Below are 20,249 nucleotides of genomic sequence, written 5' to 3' on the forward strand. Positions count from 1 at the left end.
CCCAGTTGAACCGTCCAACCCATGCTAGCATGGAAAACGGATGTTAAACAATGATGATGATGACCTTGAAAATACTTCCCGTGGGAGTTGACACATTTCTCCCAGTGGGTCTGCCATGGCTGGTAATACTTCTGGAACACCTTCTATGGAATGATATGATCTCCACTTTCGCTTTTCTAATAATTTCCTCTCATAACTCTAGTAACTTCCCTTTCAGCATGGTTTTTAGTTTGGGCTAAGAGCCAGAGGTCACACACTGACAAGTCAGAAAAGCAGGGAGCCTGTCAAACAAGTGGTGTGATGTTCTTGACCAGGAAAGCTTGTGGGTGGAATGAGCAGGTGCACTGCCATGGAGAAGTTGCCAATTCTTCAATGCCTACATGTCCAGCCGCTCTCAATGTACAACATCACATGGGCACTTTTGGATGCACCTTGTAAGTGTGTGTGTATGTGTTTATATATATATATATATATATATATATATATATGTATGTATATATATATATCGTTGTTATTATACAAAAGTGTCATAGGTCCCAAATGTTGCTTTTTCCAGAAAGTGAAAAAATAGTCTCACCGTACCATAGCAAAACTGTTGTACTACACTTTGACAATTTTTGATATCTTGGCATATAAAGCAGCTGGAGATACGATAGTTTAACCAAAAGAACAGAAATAAATACTGAAAACAACACATTTGGCCAAATTTGGACATATGACAGTTTAACATAATAGCAACGATATATATATATATATATATATATATACAGTTTCAAGATCCAACAGAGGTAGAATCATCAAAAATATTACCCTATTCAGTGAGAGATAAATATCAATTTAAATACACAACGGAAAGAGCTACTAATAATTTCATGCCAATATGATATTTAAACGGCATGAAAGATTGCTTTAAGATACACAGTATATTTTATAAATATGCCTGTTCAAGCATCATAATAGCATGAAACTATCAGTAGCTCTTTTGGTCGTTTATATATATTGATATATATATAAATTGATATATGTATTTATATATCATCATCATCGTTTAAGCAGAAATACCCGGTTGCCTGGGTTAAAGAGAATAAAGAAATTTAAAACACCATCTAAATTATGCAGGTCTCAATTGCTAGTAGCTGAGATACCAACATTCTACATTAATAACTCTCCAACCCATGCCAGCATGAAACATAGACGTTAAGTGAAATATTAAAAGAAAGTTTTCAACTCATATATTCTCTTTTTCTCTTTTTCTCTTTTTACTTGTTTCAGTCATTTGACTGCGGCCATGCTGGAGCACCGCCTTTAGTCGAGCAACTCGACCCCAGGACTTATTCATTGTAAGCCCAGTACTTATTCTATCGGTCTCTTTTGCCGAACCGCTAAGTGACGGGGACGTAAACACACCAGCATCAGTTGTCAAGCAATGCTAGGGGAACAAACACAGACACACAAACATATTCACACACACTTATATATATATACATATATACGACAGGCTTCTTTCAGTTTCTATCTACCAAATCCACTCACAAGGCATTGGTCGGCCTGGGGCTATAGCAGAAGACACTTGCCCAAGATGCCACGCAGTGGGACTGAACTCGGAACCATGTGGTTGGTTAGCAAGCTACTTACCAAACAGCCACTCCTGCGCCTATATATATATGTATATAAAGTAAACACACGTAATTCAAAAACACATTTTGTGTAGCTTATTTCGTAACAAAAAAAAACAGGTACAGATTATAAACAATGAAAGGCCATCTTGGTGATTCATTTGACTCAGATAGTAGAGAGCCAATCCAATGATAAATCTGACCTTGGATCTTGAATGTTTGCATGAATCCTGGCTCAGTTAAATCTCTTGTGGCTCCAAATGATGTCATCTTTAGTGCAGCATTATATTGTCTAATTTGTTTTTGAAGTGCTTGGAATCTTAGTCAGTTGATAACAACACTTTCTTCAATGGTTCTGGAGGTTGGGAGATTGCAGGGAGTTTAACATTTCCACCACTGCAGAACAGTGCAGGTGTCTCTCCAGGCCACTTCCTTGCTTTACAATGTATGCACTCAGTTGTCATTGCACCAATGGAAACTCTAGTGTCATCTGCATAATGAATTGCTGGATCATAATTGAAAGCTGCTTCATAGAAGTTGCTTCTCTGAGCTGTTGCAACTGCTCTTTGTTCTGCAGTGGAGATCCTATTCCTTGTCAGCCATTCCTCTGTTCATCACTTTGAGATGCTCTGGCTTTTGGAGTGCACAGTCTGTTCATTTCTTAGTATGCTTCCCTTTTTGCAGCTGTCTCTCTTTCCCTGGACAGAGACATTCTTTTGGCTGACCTTGACATTATAGACAAATTTGACACTCCTTCTAGGCATGGTTAAAATAACTGGGTAACGGAAACTATATTTCTTAATACGATGGGCAGAAAGTAAATAAGAAATTTTTACAGAAAATAAAGAATTGTACGGGTTGAAGCAAAATTTGTCGGTGAACCAAAGAGCCAGTATCAAAGGAACCAGAATAAACAGAAAAACACGAAACCGTTGCAAAAGTAAATAAGAAAGTTTTAAGGAAATTAACTAAGTGTACGAATTTAAGAGAAATTTTTGAAGTTATTTCTGTCAGCAAATCATGAACTTACTTTTATCAGTAATTCCATCAACAACAAAAAACAGTAAACATTGCAAAAGTAAATTAAAAAAGTTGTAGGCAAATTTAATGAAGTGTACGGATTGAAGTGAAATTTATGAGGTTACTTCTGTCAATAAATTATGTATGAAATTACTTTCATCAGTAATTGTGAACTTCTTTCTATCAGTAATTTGTTGTTTGCAAATAGCAATTGAAAACTTACAGTGAAAATGATAGCATCTGGAAAATGAAAGTACAAACAATAGAGAGTGAGTGAGATATAGAGAGAGGGGGAGAGAGCTAGTTAGTTAGACAAATAAGATAGATAGATAGACAGATAGATGGATAGAGAGATCTAGATAGAGAGGTGTAAATGTCATTGATGTTAGAAAACCAGAAGTAAATATTTTTTAAAACTTCCAAAGACAGGAATCTAATACAAAAAGCAATATTTTTAATTTTTTTATGACCAATAGATATAAGGGAGACGACAATCAATTTCTAAAAGTTATTTCGCAAAGAGTTACCTCCATTATCCACGTAACTCAGGAATGGGTATTTTCTGTCTCCAGGAGGCCTGTTACTCATTATATGAAAAATTTTAAGAGACTAAAACCATTCCTGGAACATAAGTAGTGTATGTTCCCAGTTTGGAGAAAATCAGTTGAAAAATATGGCTGTAATACTCTTTTACACACACAGAGACAGAATGGGGTTTATATTATAGATATACCAATTTATATATTCATATATACTAGACTACTCGTGACCCACTGGATCACCGGGAAAGTCTGAGTTTCTCAGCAAAAGTGTTTTGTTTCATGGATTTTTCTTTTCCTGGTTATTTCGCATGCTTTCAACAAATGTGACATCAAAATCACATGTAAACGGCTCCTTTCCCCAGGAAAAGAAAGATTTGACTGCTATTTCTTGCATACCCTGCTACCATATAACAGGTATTTCAGGTCCTTTATCACAAATAGCTGTTACATGGTAGCAGGGTGTGCTAGAAATAGCAACCAAATCTTTGGGGGTGAGGTACATTGAATGCACTTTTACGAAATATTTACCATATTTTTGAAGTCATTTTCACTTTAAAATGTTTTATCCAAGCATGCAAAGGATCCAACATTCAGACAAATAAAGGAGCATGTCCTCATAAATGGTGACAAAGGGCCTCTCGCTCAGAGTAAAAGGTAGGCTGTATGCCACATGTGTGCAAACAGCCATGCTACATGGCAGTGAAACATGGGCCGTGACTGTTGAGGACATGCATAAGCTTGCAAGAAATGAAGCGAGTACTCCACCCCAGTCAACACTCACCTGCTCTTCTAAAATGTGAATAGCCATGTAGCTCCTCTACAGCAAGAAGCCTGTTCTGTATGTGGGCAACCTCACTATTGCTCGTGACACAAAACAAAAACACCCAGTACACTCTGTAAAGTGATTGGCATTAGGAAAGGTCTCCAGCCATAGAAACTATGCTAAAGTAGACAGCCGAGCAAGATTCAGTCATTTGATGCATTAGATCCTGTTAAAACATCCAACCCAAGTCAGTATAGAACAAGGACATTAATTTATATCATCATCATCATCGTCATCGTTTAACGTCCGTTTTCCATGCTAGCAAGGGTTGGACGATTTGACTGAGGACTGGCAAACCAGATGGCTGCACCAGGCTCCAATCTTGATATATGTATGTATATGTGTACATGCAAACAAGTATATATTTGTGTGTGTGTGTGTGTGTGTGTGTGTGTGTGTGTGCGTACTGGCTTCAGTCATTAGACTGCGGCCATGCTGGAGCACCATTTTGAGGAATTTCAGTCAAATGAATCGATTCCTGTACTTGTTTTCTTTTTTAAGCCCGGTACTTATTTTATTGATTTTTTTTTTGCTGAACTGTTAAGTAATGGAGATGTAAACAAACCAACACCGGCTATCAAGAAGTGGTGGGAGACAAACACAGACACAAAGACACACAAAAAATATATATACATATCTTCTATGGCAGGCTTCTTTCAGTTTCTCGTTACTAAATCCACTCACAAGGCTTTGGTCCACCCGAAGCTATAGTAGAAGACACTTGCCTAAGATGCCACACAGTGACACTGAACCTGGAACCATGTGGTTGGGAAGTAAACTTTTACCACACAGCCACATTATATATATATATACATATATACATAAATACATATATATATATATATATATATATATATTTATATAAAGTTAATCCAAACAAGAAAGCACAAAAAAACACAACAACGCGAGGACGTGGAACAAATATAGAATTATTGGACGCTCAGGAAAGAAGGAGGGTTTAACGTTTTGAGCAGAGCTCTTCATCGGAAACATAGGAGAAGGAAAGATCCAGAGAAGGGAAGACAGAGGAAAAAAAAATCGCCAACGGTACACATGAGGTCACATTTTGAAAGACTGGAAGGAAAGGGGTGTGTGTGTGTAGATATATGTATATATATATACATATATATATATATATACATATATATATATAATACATATATATATATATATACATATATATATATATATATATATTATATATATATATATACATATATATATATACATATATCTACACACACACACACACACGAGTGTAGTGAAAGGAAATGAAAAGCAAGTTATGCATATATCATATATAAAGTTGTTTTTCTCTAAATGGGTCCTCAAAATTATACTTTATGCATGCAATATGTGTGTTTTAACACAACTCTTAACTGTATACACTATTGAATTTAACAAAACACTTGAGATATTTTAACTTTTTATTTATTTATTTATTGTTACTTTTCTCATGGATATTGGATATTCGGGTGGGGGGTTGTTTTATATGCTCTTCACATGCATGAGTGTGTGTGTGTGTGTGTCTATAGTGTTAGACACACACACACACACACACGTACATATGCTTGCTTTTTCTTAATTCATGAAATCAGAGTAACCTATTTGGGAAGTGAAGAAACTTGAAATGAAAAGGGGTGGAAGAGATCCTGACTAAACTGGGTGGGGAATATATGGTTAAGATGATGGGTCTGCCAATGTGCCTGGGGAAGAGAACAACCAGCAGGTTAAATAAATATCCCAAGGTGATCAAGTGAGGTCATATTCCAGATACTCTCTGCTGGTTCATCTAAGTTCATTCTGTCTCAATATCTGCTTTCATTCCAGTTTTAAAAGATACATTATTCCACTGCTAAGTACAAGCAGAGCCAAGATGTTTTGGTTATAAGGTCCTGGGGAATCAAATGTGTAACACAGGTGCACTTTCTCATGGATGCCTTTGTCAATCATTGTCAATAACATGGAGAGGCATTAGTTCCACCACGCTGCATTGTTCGCAGTGCATTACTTTTGCATGACTGCCTGACCTACTAGAACTCTTTCATCTTTCACTTGTTCCAGTCACTGAACTGTGGCCATGCTAGAGCACTGTTTGGCTTTGGCCAAACAAACCAACCCCCAGTACTTATTCTATTTGCCAAACTGCAAAGTTATAGGAACATAAACAAACCAACACCAGTTGGGAGGACAACAAACACACACACACATTTTCACATAGCTACACATGTTTTTCATGAAAGGCAAGAAATGAACAGTTTCACTTGCATGATGATGATGATGATGATGCTAGCCATCATGTGATGTCTAGACAAGGGCACACAAAAATACACATACATATATAAAGAAGGATATATATATATATATATCATCATTGTTTTACGTCCGTTTTCCATGCTGGCATGGATTGGACAGTCTGACTGAGGTCCGGAGAGCCAGCAGCCGCAACAGGCTTAAATCTGATCTGGCAATGTTTCTACAGCTGGATGCCCTTCCTAATGCCAACCACTCTGACAGTGTAATGAGCGCTTTTTACGTGCCACCAGCATTGGAGCCAGTCAGGTGGCCCTGGGGCATTGATCACATTCAGATAGTGCTTTTTACATTCCACTGGCATGGCAGCCAGTCAGGGGGCACTGGCATGGCAGCCACGTTTGGATGGTGCTTTTTACATGCCACCACTTTTTACGTGTCTTGAATTCCTCTGTTATTGCCTGGAGGAGGAGGGGAGGAAGAGTAGGAGGAGGATGATTGTTTAATAGGCAGCTGCCCTTCTGTGTTTTGTTTTGTTTTTGTCATGCAGTTCCCATCTACCAAATTCAGCTCATAAAGTATTGGTTGAGCCAATGATATGGTAGAATACATGGCGGCAAGCTGGCAGAATCGTTAGCATGCCGGGCGAAATGCTTAGCAGTATTTCGTCTGCCGTTACGTTGTGAGTTCAAATTCCGCCGAGGTCAACTTTGCCTTTTATCCTTTCGGGGTCGATAAATAAAGTATCAGTTACGCACTGGGGTCATTGTAATCGACTTAATCCATTTGTCTGTCCTTGTTTGTCCCCTCTGTGTTTAGCCCCTTGGGGGTAGTAAAGAAATAGATATGGTAGAAGACACTTGTCCAAGGTATGCTGCACAGTGGGGGGGAAATGAACCTGGAACCATGCTGTTACGAGATGGACTTAGTCAGTCACACAGCCATCCATGCCTGCAACCAACAAGTAGACGCTGCAAACGGCAGAGTGTAATTGGGATTGGCAATACCGGCAAACCGCATGATGGTTTGTTGCCAATCAGGAATCAATAACTGAATCTTTGTTACCTGTCTACAATTACTGGCAAAACCTGTTGTTATGTAAGGACACACTGACCAACAAATTAGAAACATGCTTTTACATGTCACAAAACACTCCTACACAATATCTCACTAAATAACATAGTCATGTCGCATGGCTCTGTTTCAAGACGGACTCTAAGAACCTGTCAAGAATAGTGCAACTGTGTGTTACACCCACATCTTTGGTCAGCCACGCGCATGTATATGTGTGGTGGATGAGTTCTTCAGTAATCTAAATAACGGTTGCAGTCATTCCCATCTTGCACTTTCCAAGGAAAGTGACCGTCACAAGCTTTCGACAAGGCCCTTATTTCTTCAATATAGGGAGAGAAGAAAAACTTGCAAATATATTCTCACTCATAACTCAACAAGTTAATATTGTTTTAAGAGATGAATTTTGCAAAATATCTTCTGTTAATTAAAATGATGATGACGATGATGATGATAGCTGTTTATCTTGATATGAGATCACCAAGTTGCACACATATGGTTGTGATGCATTTGCCCAGTGTACTCTTATCAGATGGGTAGTCATGATGGGTATACTGGGCTTCATAAATTGTACCCCAGTGTCACTTTGATGGGATACACAGCTCTCTTGCTAAATGATGATGATGATGATGATAATGCCTTGATGCAGTATTAGGCACTGGTTCTCATGAATTCTAATCTTAACTGATTGGAAGTGTTATCATGTACATGTTTTGTCTCGGTATAAAAAAGATGGGCAACAGCAAATATTCTGCTCAATACCAGATTGGCCCCCATTCATGACTGATATTTTATTTCAGCACTTATATAACATTACACACATACATATATATATGGCTCAGTCACACTATACAGTGCCTTGTACAAGTGTCTTCTACTATAGCCCTAGGTTTTAGTAGACCAGTGTGTGTGTGTGTGTCTCTCTCTCTGCTATGGCAATGTGTGATAGTTGCAAACAAGCATCACTATCATGCAAGTGGTGTTGTTTGTTTCCAGTCTTTCGCATAGACATATCCAGCCAAAGGGAAATATTATCTTGCTTGGAAGCAGATCAGGATTAGGGACAAGAAGGGTATCTGGCTGTAGAGAATCAGCTTCAATGAATTCTGAGAGATGCAAGCATGGAAAAACAGGTGATAAAACGATGACAAAATAACGATAATACTATTACATGTTACAGATGCACTCACTCATACACAAACACATACACTCATACAGACACACACAGAGCTTAATCAGAGGCAGTAGTGTAATGGCCATGACCTTTACAGACTGTAAACTGGTGAGAGAGAGAGAAAGGGAAGCCAAACACCACAATTCCTGGGTTACAGGAGTAAGAAAGAACACACCAACATATTGATATACCTAACTCCAGGCCAGAGATAAGGTCCATATGCTTACAGCAGAACATATGCCACTAAAGACTCACAACTTTAGATCTTCCAGCCAAAGCTAAGTTTGAACTAACAACAGCGAAATACCCAGAATGCAACAGTAAAGCTACCTTTTGGGTATTCAGTCATCATGATGCATCTAAATATTGAACTGAAAACACCATGCTCTCATCAAAACCGTTGTTGTGCCTAAATCCATCTGTTCACAAAGAACCGGCCAAGGATACGTCTCTAGAAACAGTCGAACCAAATTCCCATGCGTCTGGCAAAATATTATTGCAGATATTTTTAGTTGTCTTTCCTCAATCATACACGATCAACTAAACTATCTGTTGCTTAATCTCAGAGACCATCACATATGCTATTAAACAGATTGCAAAAAAGGCGGCGAGCTGGCAGAAACGTAAACACGCCGGGCGAAATGCTTAGCCGTATTTCGTCTGCCATTAGGTTCTGAGTTCAAATTCCGCCGAAGTCGACTTTGTCTTTCATCCTTTCGGGGTCGATAAATTAAGTACCAGTTACACACTGGGGTCGATATAATCGACTTAATCCGTTTGTCTGTCCTTGTTTGTCCTCTCTGTGTTTAGCCCCTTGTGGGTAGTAAAGAAAAAGATTGCAAATGTACTTTCAAATAGAATGCTTATAGCAAGGAACTTTCTCTTTGAAATGGATGGAGATAAAGCAGAATGTACAACTATTACTGTTCTCAGCCCTTTGTTTTTGGGGTCCATTTTTTTATATATATTATACCATCGGTAAAGACCTGCATTTGCTGGTAGAATATTTAGGCAGGATACGGCCAGTTTAAGTGCTAAAGGATTAAATCTACCACCCAGCTGAAGAATTCTCAAATCCTGGACTGGTATAATAGTACCCAGAAGATGAGAAGGTATCAGGGGGTATTTAGGATATTACCTCAATCAGTTCACTTCTTAAGTTTCTCTGAAGTACATCAGGAATCTTTTCTTGATAAAGCAGCCAATACCTTAGGTTCTGGTAGGATCAAGAGGCACTACTGCTGTATCAGAATCCTTCAGTTCTGCAAGGATGCTGCTAATTATCACCTCTGAGTGATGACTAACACCTATTAAGTATCAGGTTTCTCGTAAATTCCAATATTTTGGTTACACTGTACAGGAAATAAACAATGAATATTCCGTTATCACCATTTATAACAGTAAAGACAATGATGGAGATGCTGATACATCCTATTTCGAGTAGCTTTTCCATAGTAAAAGAAGCAGTCTTAGCAGTTGCTCAACCTGCTAGAAATAGCAGCCAAATTTCCATCAGCTGTGCCCTGAAGTCTTTTAAAAAAAAGAGAGACAAATTGAGTAATGAAGTCCTAGAGTTGTCAGAGCATCAATTAGAATACCCCTTGGTGTTTGTTTCATGTCTCTGTGCTCCAAGTTCAAATTCCACGGGGGTCAACTTTTATCTTGTCAGAGTCAATAAAAAGTACCGACCCAACTGTAAGGATGTCAGACTAGAATACAGGCTTTATTCTGGCTCTTTGTTGTCTGAGTTCAAATCCCATCCTAGTTCTACTTTTCACAAGCCCTACAGACAGCATGCACTTACTCTTCAACAAAAATTATAAAAAATAAAGTAATTACTTTACATATATAAAATTATATAAATAATTCAGCACACGATCTCAGATCAAATCACTTGCTATGCAAGTACATCTCCATAATTATATAAATATTCTTGTAAGAAATTGAATGAACTAATACAATCTTCTTCGTCATTCAACTTTTTGGCCAACAGATCGGTCCTGTCATCACTTAATGGTTAATCAGCTCTGATTGAGCAAATTTATGGTCAAAGAGAGTCCTTCTCTGCTCATCCCATATTCATTTCAATATAGTGTGGTGTGGACTACATTATTTCTAGGTAGAGTGTAGTTTAAAGGGAATTATATTAACATTTTTAGCTACACTCACAGAGTGGTCGGCGTTAAGGAGGGCATCCAGCTGTAGAAACACTGCCAGATCAGACTGGAGCCTGGTGTGGCCTCCTGGCTTCCCAGACCCCAGTCAAACTGTCCAACCCATGCTAGCATGGAAAACGGACATTAAACGATGATGATTTTTAGCCTATCAAACAATAGCACAGAAGCTGCCTGACGGGCCCAAAATTATTACAAATATATTCTAGAACAGTGATTCTTTACCAGAATCCATATGATCTCTGACAGTCCATATAAGATTTTTTGAAGTCCAAGCAAGCAAAACAGTAAATTGGAGATTCACAGTAATATTTTAAGGCTCCATGAAAATAATTTGCTTTATCGCAAGAAACAGCTGGGTTTCTTTCTCTGACGTTTTACATAGTTTAACCTGCAAAAGTGAATGCGTGAAAAACAAAATAGGAAGTTTGAAAGCAATCTATAAAACTAGTTTTCAAACATCAAATGGCTATGGGGATCCACCAGAATAAAATAGCAACCAAAGGGGTCCATAGATAATGGTTCAGAATCACTGTTCTAGAGGTAACCAAGATCATCATGACCAAAGTGAGCTTGGTCAGGACATAACAATTGTCCCTCTGTGATGTGCATCCTCACACAATATTAAAGATTAAGGAACTTCTTGCTGCAACTGCTGTTTGAGTGTATTGTTGTTTGTCTGGACCAGTGGTTCTTCTCAGAGAGGGTGCTACCACCCAAACCCAGAACTAAGAGGGTGCTACCACCCAAACCTAGAACTAAGAGGGTGCTACCACCCAAACCCAGAAAAACTGGTTCAGTTAAACAAAGGCACACACAAGTGGGTGATAACTGTCAAGGGGACACAAGGGGTAAGTGTGTATTTGGGGGTGGGACATGATTTTTTTTTTTATTAGAAATGAAATATTTGACCCTTTAGCATTCAGATTTTTCTGTCAAATGTAATGCCATGCAGTGGAACTGAACCTGGAACCATGTAGTTGGGAAGCAAGCTTCTTAGCACACAGCCACACCTATTTTTGTTTTTGTGGGGAGCAAGACCTGGGAAGGAGACATTTATAAAAAAAAATTTAGTGGTAAAAGAAGCAAAAGGAGGGGAATGAGTTACATTAGGTTAGGTACCACAGATCTCAGTTAAGTAACGGTCTTCGTGATCTTTGGATTTGGACAGAACTGAAAAATTGGACCGAGTGAATGAGCAAGGACAGAGCTGGCAAGAACTGAGCGAGTGGAGCTTTTCACACAGCCAGATGCACTTTCATTCTGAACATCTTTTGTTTCATTGTGTAAAGTATTGTTGTTGTTTAGCCCCAGGTCAACCCACACCAAGTAGACCTGTGATGTCCGTGATCATGATCACCCCATCCCATCGTTTCCCTATATGCAGAGAACCTAGGAACACATTATCCAACATGTCACTTAGAAAACAAAAATTTTATGTCGAAAAACACAATAGTGCAATTCGAAGAAGTTTTGGCTGTTATTTCTAGCAGATTGAGCAGCCACGTAGGGAGAAACTGCATTGGCTCATTTTGTAGGTGATGTGTAGGTGTGGCCTGTGCACAGTCTCTGACGTGTTGTGTTGTTTGTTGTGGAGAGAGACTGGGAATCCACACATGACTGAAATAGTTAAATGATTAATGTTTTGTTTATATACTGGCATGATTGTTTGGGTTGAAGAAATGCTGCCGAGTTTTGTGTTAATGTTCATAGTTTTGGTCAGTTGAGATGTTAATAATACCAGTCACCTGGTGGGCTCAGTTCAATCAACCGAGACCCTCTCATATACATATTTGAGCTCTTGTGCAGGTGTTGAAATCCATTGTTATTATTCACAAATTTATATACAATATGTGTGTGAATACATACATACTTATCCAACATGCCCTTCCTAACGCCAACTACACTCACGGAATGGTTGGCGTTAGGAAGGGCATCCAGCTGTAGAAACACTGCCAGATCAGACTGTTGCCTGGTGCAGCCTTCTGGCTTCCCAGACCCCAGTTGAACCATCCAACCCATGCTAGCATGGAAAGCGGACGTTAAACGATGATGATATGATGATGATGACTTACAAACACACACACACACACACACACACACACATTTATATGGTGTCCCTTGTTTCCAACCTCCTATGAAAAGATAAACAGTTAGGGGCAAGTATTTATTACCTTGGAAGGGCAACTGGCCATAGAAAATCTGTCTAAATTAGTTCTGTATAATTCATACCAAGCATGGAAAAGTGGACATTAAAATAATGAAGACAATTTGTGTGCATGTGTGTGTGTGTGTGTTGTGTGTGTGTATACACATGAGGAGGTACTGAAAAGTTCCAGGCTTTAAGGGTATTGCAAAAGGCCTGGTTGGAGGCCCAACCTTCTGAGTTCTTTTACAGGGTTTTAGAAAAACTGAAGGACCACTGCAATAAGTGTGAATCTGAGAGGGGAGTGTGTTGAGTAAAATCATAATTAACTGATCCTCCTGTATCTTCTTTTACCCCAAACCAGGAACTTTTCAGCACCCCCTTGTGTGTGCATGTGTGTGTGTGTGTGTGTGTGTGTGTGTGTGTGTATGTTTAAATATTATATAAAATGTAAGAGATAGAAAATTGAATTCACGAGACTATTTAGAACCACTATGATCATTTTGACCCATCGTGCACCGGTGCCTTACAGGTGAGATGCTGTTCAAACAGTTGTCATGCATCATAGGTGCAGATGCATCTCCTCAGATGTACTTTTCGAAAAGTACCTAGTTTTTTAACTTGCAATTTCGGTAATTTCTATAACGAACACATTTTGCTTAGCGTAGCGTAGCATACTATCCATCTCTGTAAGGAAAAACACGGAGGAGAGACATCTACACCTACGGTGCATGACAACTGTTTGTACACCACCTCACCTGTAAGGTAAAAGTGCATGATGGGTGAAAAGGATCGTAGAGGTTCCGAATGAATTAATTCCTTTTTCTGTTCTCTTCACATTTTTCAGAACGCAAATGAATTCCTGAAATAAATTCAGAGGCATCTACTTCCATACTGTTGTTGACACCAGGTAACCAAATACTGCGGGCAGGCTTTAAACGGCATACTACATCGTATATACCCAAAGATAAAATACACACACAAATATGTGATATACAGATATACAATATACACATACATCAACATACATAGATGTATTTAGGTAAATATATACACATACATCGTATATATATACACACGCGTGTGTGTGTAAATAAACAGTTTGTGTATAAATGTGCAGTTTATACGCATACACACAATTACATCAATGCAGTTTAGCACACACACACACATGCATATATACACACACTTGAACATTCTACATAGTCTTGTAATATATACGCATCACGGTGTTGTGTTAGTATATGTTACTGTGTTTGTGTACGTGTGGGTGGATAATGTGTTTACGTGAATCACCACGTATGTATATATATATGTGTGTGTGTGTGTGTGTGTGTGTGTGTGTGTGTGTGAGAGAGAGAGAGAGACTAGAGTGATGTTTGCCAACATGTGTGGGCGGCGGCGGGCGGGTGAGGGGTGGGGAGGAGGTGAAGGAAGTGTGCTTCTGTGTCTGGCACACAAGAAGTTTAAAGCAACAGCGAGTAATTTCCTACTCCCACCCACCCTCGCTCCTTCCTGCCTTCCTTTCCATCTCTCAGCTGGGCTTCGGGCAGCTTACACACACACACACACACACACACCGACTGACAGCAGTAACAGTAAATAGCAGGTCTATCTACCGGAGGAGGAGGAGGTGGAGAAGAGAGAGAGAGAGAGAGAAAGAGAGAGAGAAGCTGGCAAGTACCAAGCATCACAGAGAGGGCGAGTTTAGGAAGAGGAAGAGGCAGAGGAGGTGGAGGAGGAGGCGAAAAGGAGACTGCATGCATAGTTCCAACTTCTGTCTGTTTGTCTCTCTCTCTCTCTCTCCCTCTCTCACACGCATGCATGAGATAATGCAAGGGTAGACACGGAGAGAGAGAGAGAGACAGACAGAGATGAAAGGGTAAGGGTAGTTAGGGGGTCTAATCTCTCATTACATACGGGGCACACACACACTAGTGACATACCAAAACACTATCGCGAAGCCATTATTTCTGACCATTCTGTGCGAGTGTATATACTAAAGCAGGACCTTGCCTTATGCGCTACTATTAATACTACAAACAGTACTATTACCCCAAATGTATACAAACACACACAATATACTCGGAACACTGTGCGTTTACACATTATTACACACACACATTATTACACGCACACACACACATATATACACCTCGAGAAAGTAAAACAACTCTAATAGTACTAAGGTTGTTACTACTACTACTACTACTACTATTACTACTAGTAATTAGTTGCATCTAAGTCCAGAGGAGTTTGTAATTAGCAGAAACCAAATAATAAAAAAAATGGTGGTGGTGGTCGTGGATGGATGGATGGTATGGTGTTGATGACGGGTTGAAGATTAAAAAGAAAGATTTAAAAGATATAAAAGAAAAAAAATCAAAGTATTGAAATTACGAACAGTAAATATATTCCGAAAGATGAGAGAGAGAGAGAGAAAGAAAGAAAGAATAAAAGACCAGCAGTTGGAATGGTAGAGGAGTGTTTTGAAGAAATGGTGATGATAGTGGTGGTGGTGGTGGTGATGATGATGGTACTGTTGTGATATATGGTGTCAATGGTGCCGATTAACTCGCCCCTCCCAACATGCCCCACACACACGGTTTAGACTAAAGAAAAAGCCTGTATCCCACCCCCCACCTCTTTCTCCCACCACAAGACAATCTTGATGTAATTGAAGGACAGAGCGAAGAAGCGATCTCACACACACACACACGCACACCGCATCATCATCCACTCTATCCAGTTTTTGCTCCAGAAGCGAAGCAATAAATGATGGTTTGTTGGAGGATGAAGAGGTCCGACGGAGAGAAAAAAAAGAAGGGCATGTACACCACCACAGCACTGCATGGTTGTGGGTGGTGGTAGAGGCGGGGGCAGCAAAAAAATTCAGTACTGACTTACCTCAAAAGGGAAATATTTCTAAAGCAGAAGCATTTGTCTGGGCTCCACTGGCGGCGATTGCATGAATAAGCCATGGAAGGAAGGAAAGACTCAAAGAGAGAGAGAGAGAAAGAAAGTGAAGGATGAGAGAGAGAGAGAAGGGGGTGAACATCTGTTAGAAGATGAAGTCAGTTTCTGACGAGGGAGTTGTGGGTGGAAGGGAAAGTGAAGGGGAGTATTTAGGCTTGACGGAGGTGTGCGTGTGTGCTTTACACGTGTGCTACGCTGCATGTGGATGGAGTTTTTACACAACTTGTGTGTACTACATTCAATAGTAAACATATATACGGTCGTTTAACTAACCATATACATACATATACGCGTATATGTGTAAATACACACATACATATATATATATATATATGAAGCAATACACGTGCAAGCGAACACACAATTCTCAGAGTTTAATCCATACACTTATAACAAATGATAGAAGGATAGGTTCTTCCTAACGACTATCATAATATTATAACTAAAGAATAAAGAAAAGCAGAGGCAGGAAAGCTTTCAAAATTATTTCTTAAAGACAGAGCGAGAGAGAAGAGGAAAGACAGATGAGTTAGGGCTTACTTAATAGCTTCCTTCTTCTCCAAAAACAGTGGATGCTGCAAGAGGCCCGCTTTTCAAAACTCAAAGTAGGCCCCCTTTCATAACTTCCCACTAATAAAACTTGCCTGGCCTGGCCTGGTCTGGTCTGGCCTGCTTCATAATAGACTTCACTACTGACTTGTCTTGAGAGTGAAACTGTGTGTGGAGAGTTTGGGAGTGGCAGCAGCGAAGTCTTGGAGAGCGGACGATGGGACGGCGAGGGGGGACGGGGGCAAGAAGACGGCGTGCAGGAGAGGAAGAGAGAGAGGAGGGGAGAGTGAAGTGGAGGTTAATCTCGCAAAGACGATGGTGGGGGAGAGTGAGAAGGGGGGGAAATCTAGTGGCGGGGTAGCTATTACTGGATGAAGGAAGGCGGGTACGGGTGCAGAACCACAGAACCAATGCCTGACTTCTCGTAGGTCATACTACACACCAGCATCAATTAATTGTGGCCGTATCACTACTAGTAGTAAGGCGGCGGCGCGGCAGCAGCAGCAGTAGTAGTAGTAGTAGTAGTAGTAATAGTTGCACTACTATTGAGAGATTGCAGAACTCAATACAGTCTTTATTATATGTTGTGTGTGCGCGTGTGTATGTGTGTGCGTGCATGCGTGCGTGCGTGCGCGCACACACACATGTATTCTTTTATTTGTGTTCGGTAATTTGACTGCGGCCATGCTGGAGCACCGCCTTACACACACACACACACACACACACACAGATATGTAATGTATATACGTACACATGAATATACATACATGTAAATGCATTTATATATTGTATATATGGTACAAAAAAAAGCATGCAAACAAGGTAAAAAACAACAACACCCAAACAGGGCGTATTAGGTTGATTCTGCATCATAAGAGGCAAGAAGTATAAAAGCCAGCCACTGAACTCAACGATACGGTTTCAATTCCTGACAAGCTAATTCAATCCAACTCCTCACTTCTAATAATCTCTACAAACATCACAGCAGTTTGTCTCCCTCTCTCCGGAGAACCAGCAATCAAATCTCTTCCAAACTGGGACACATTGAATAATGTAATCAGAGATACACTATGCCATATAAGAAAAGAAAAAAAAGGCAGTATGATCACAGCTAAATGCATTTTATCAGGGATCATCTTGGTCAGACCTAAACAGCAAGGGATGGTTTGTTTACCATCACAATCACCATCATCATAAGAAAGTGAGCTGGCAGAATCATTTACATGTCAGGAAAATATTTTGCAGTTTTTGTTGCTCTGACTTTTATATTCTGTGTTCAAATCCTACCAAGGTAAATTTTGCCTTTCATTTCACCAGGGTCAATAAAATAATAAAGTGCTGGCCTTGAGCCAAAACTTGAAACAAAGGACAGCAAGTTGGCAGAATGGTTAGAGCATCAGAAAAATGACTTGCAATATGTTTCATACTTATCTTTACGTTCTGAGTTCAAATCCCGCAAAGGTCAACTTTGCCTTTCGTCCTTTTGGTTTTGATAAAATTAACAGTCAAATACAGGGATGGATGTAATCAACAAATACCCAGACCCCTAAAACTGCTGGCCTTGTGCCGACATTTGAAGCAATTATTATCATCGTCATTGCATTGAAGATGGTGATTGGCAGAGATAACAGAACAAAAATAACAAAAATCTCTGGTTGCATCCCTTTACATTCTGAGTTCAAATCCCACAAAATAACAACAGCCTTTCTGTGTGACCTTACACCAAAATTAGGAGTCGTTATCATAATCATACTGAATGGTCTCCAACCCTGGCCAGAAACAACAGTAATTACATCAACTGATAATAATGGTTTCAAATTTCGACACAAGGCCAGCAATTTTAAGGGAGGGGTTAAGTCAATTACATCGACCCCAGTGTGCAACTGGTACTTATTGTATCCACTCCTGAAGGATGAGATGCAAAGTCAACCCCCGTGACATTTTGAACTCAGAACACAAAAACAGATGAAATGCCATTAAGCATTTAGCCCAGTAAGCTAATGACTCTGCTACGTTAATTAGTAATAATGAGCTTCTTGTATACAGTGTTCAGGTACACAACAACCTGTTGGGAAAAGTAAAAGAAAAGGAAATTCACGGGACAGAAAGCAGGAATAAGTCAAATAAAGAAAGACAGTAATGATGTCTACCTGTACCTGTACAGAACACAGAACGAAACAAAAGACAGAAAAATAAAGAGTAATATTGTCATAATGAGAAACAGTTGCATAGGAACAATCTTTGCATTCAATTGTTCTTGCTATTGTTGCTAAAGATCTACGTTAAATCCTGATCCAGTAGATCTAAGCTAAAAGACATTATATTTATATATATATATATATATATATATATACATACATATAAAATTCACGATGCTGGTAGTTGGTGTCCAAAGTCAGGACGCCATGATAGATCGTTAGCTCCTACATGCATTTTTTTTCTCTCCTTGTTTTTTTCTGTGTTCCTTTCTGTAGAAGAGCATAGACTCGAAACGTAAAAGACTTTTTCTATTTCTATTCCTGAGTGCTATACTAATACATTTGTTTGTTTGTACTCCACCTGCCTTCATCTTTTGTTTATTTTCGTAAACCTTCCCTTTATATATATATATATATATATATATATTTGACTTATTCCTGCTTTCTGTCCCATGAATTTTCTAAGACAAACAAGTAAACTTCCAGAACTGATGAACTGATATCATGAAAGATTAATTTAATGTAATTCATTTTCCCTACATTAACAGCATTAACTGCCTTGAAATTTATTGAAACCAGTAGCATATTTTATTAAAAATGTAAATATTTTCTTTCTTTTGTCCTTGATAAAGTTCTCAGTGCATTTTCTTACTTTTTCTTCTTCAAATATAAATTTACTCTCTCCCTACACACACACACACACATTTAAAAGTGCAAACAAGAGAAGTTGGATTGTGAGTTCAGTGATGACATCCTCCACTTCCTCTGACATATAACTGTATATAGTCATTCTGACCCTTGGCTAGTTAAGTGGTCAAGTTAATCCCTTCAGCAAACACAGGGGTTGAATCAAGCCAGCAAGAAAGCACCCCCATCCCCATCCCACTTGATCTTTTGACCTGCTAAGAATAGCAGTAAAATTACCCTCAAAATCTCACTCTCTAATCTTCATAAGAAAAGGCAAGGATGGGACAGACACAACCTAAGCATCTTTGATAAGAGATTTGTTCAATCAGAGTGAAACAACAACAACAACAACAGGAATTCATATTTACCTTTCCTCTCCCCTCCCCCACCACTTATCGGTTCCGGTTTAACTTCAAACCAGCCTGACTGAACAGATTTATCGTCAAAGGAGTCCCATACGTGACTGACTATTCAGTCATTTTATTATATGAATGACAACAATGTCTAATGTGTCCTACCTTTCTATTTAAGATTGTAAGCTGCAATTTGATGGTAATTTGGTTGTTATTTCTAAGAGGTCAAGCAATTGTGTGTTAGTCCTTCCATTGATATTGCTGAATCGATTCAATTGACTAAAATGCCGGCTACCAAAACGGTGGCTCTTGTGGTGCCATCAATGTAAGGAATTATCATTGCTGTTTATTCTATTGAATAATTAACTCAGTGTTTGCTGCCCAATACTAAACCATTCACCAGACCTTCAGACAAATTCAATATTGAAGTTGGATTCTCCAGAGAACCACAGAGTGGCAGCAGCGGTAGAAGCGGCAGTAGCAGCAGCAGCAGCAAGTTTTCAAGCATAAACATAAAAACCAATGAGCTTCTATGTGGTTGTGCAGATCTGCAAGAATTAGCAGCTAAATCTCCCTCAAATCTTAAAAAGTGAAGGAGACATTGCACACTGTAGTCTTAGATATACAAGACAGGACGGTCAAAACCGGAGAGTCTTTGGTCATAGAT

At 39.2% G+C, this 20,249-nt stretch overlaps 1 protein-coding gene across 3 annotated transcripts in view; it reads right to left on the reverse strand.

The window, feature by feature from the left end:
- The window catches only part of LOC115222127 (diacylglycerol kinase delta-like), an 87,139-nt gene extending 70,579 nt beyond the window's left edge, over positions 1-16,560 (reverse strand). The window contains exon 1 of one of the 3 annotated variants that reach the window (XM_029792260.2): positions 16,336-16,560. The gene's annotated coding sequence lies outside the window, so the exon portion shown is untranslated. Of the gene's footprint in view, positions 1-15,726; positions 16,087-16,335 lie in introns of those variants that run through there. The other 2 variants (XM_036511230.1, XM_029792259.2) reach the window with 2 other exon arrangements.
- Between the last annotated feature and the right edge of the window lie 3,689 nt (positions 16,561-20,249).

This window comes from Octopus sinensis, linkage group LG19 (assembly GCF_006345805.1).
Source record: "Octopus sinensis linkage group LG19, ASM634580v1, whole genome shotgun sequence".
NCBI classification, from domain to species: Eukaryota; Metazoa; Mollusca; class Cephalopoda; order Octopoda; family Octopodidae; genus Octopus; species Octopus sinensis.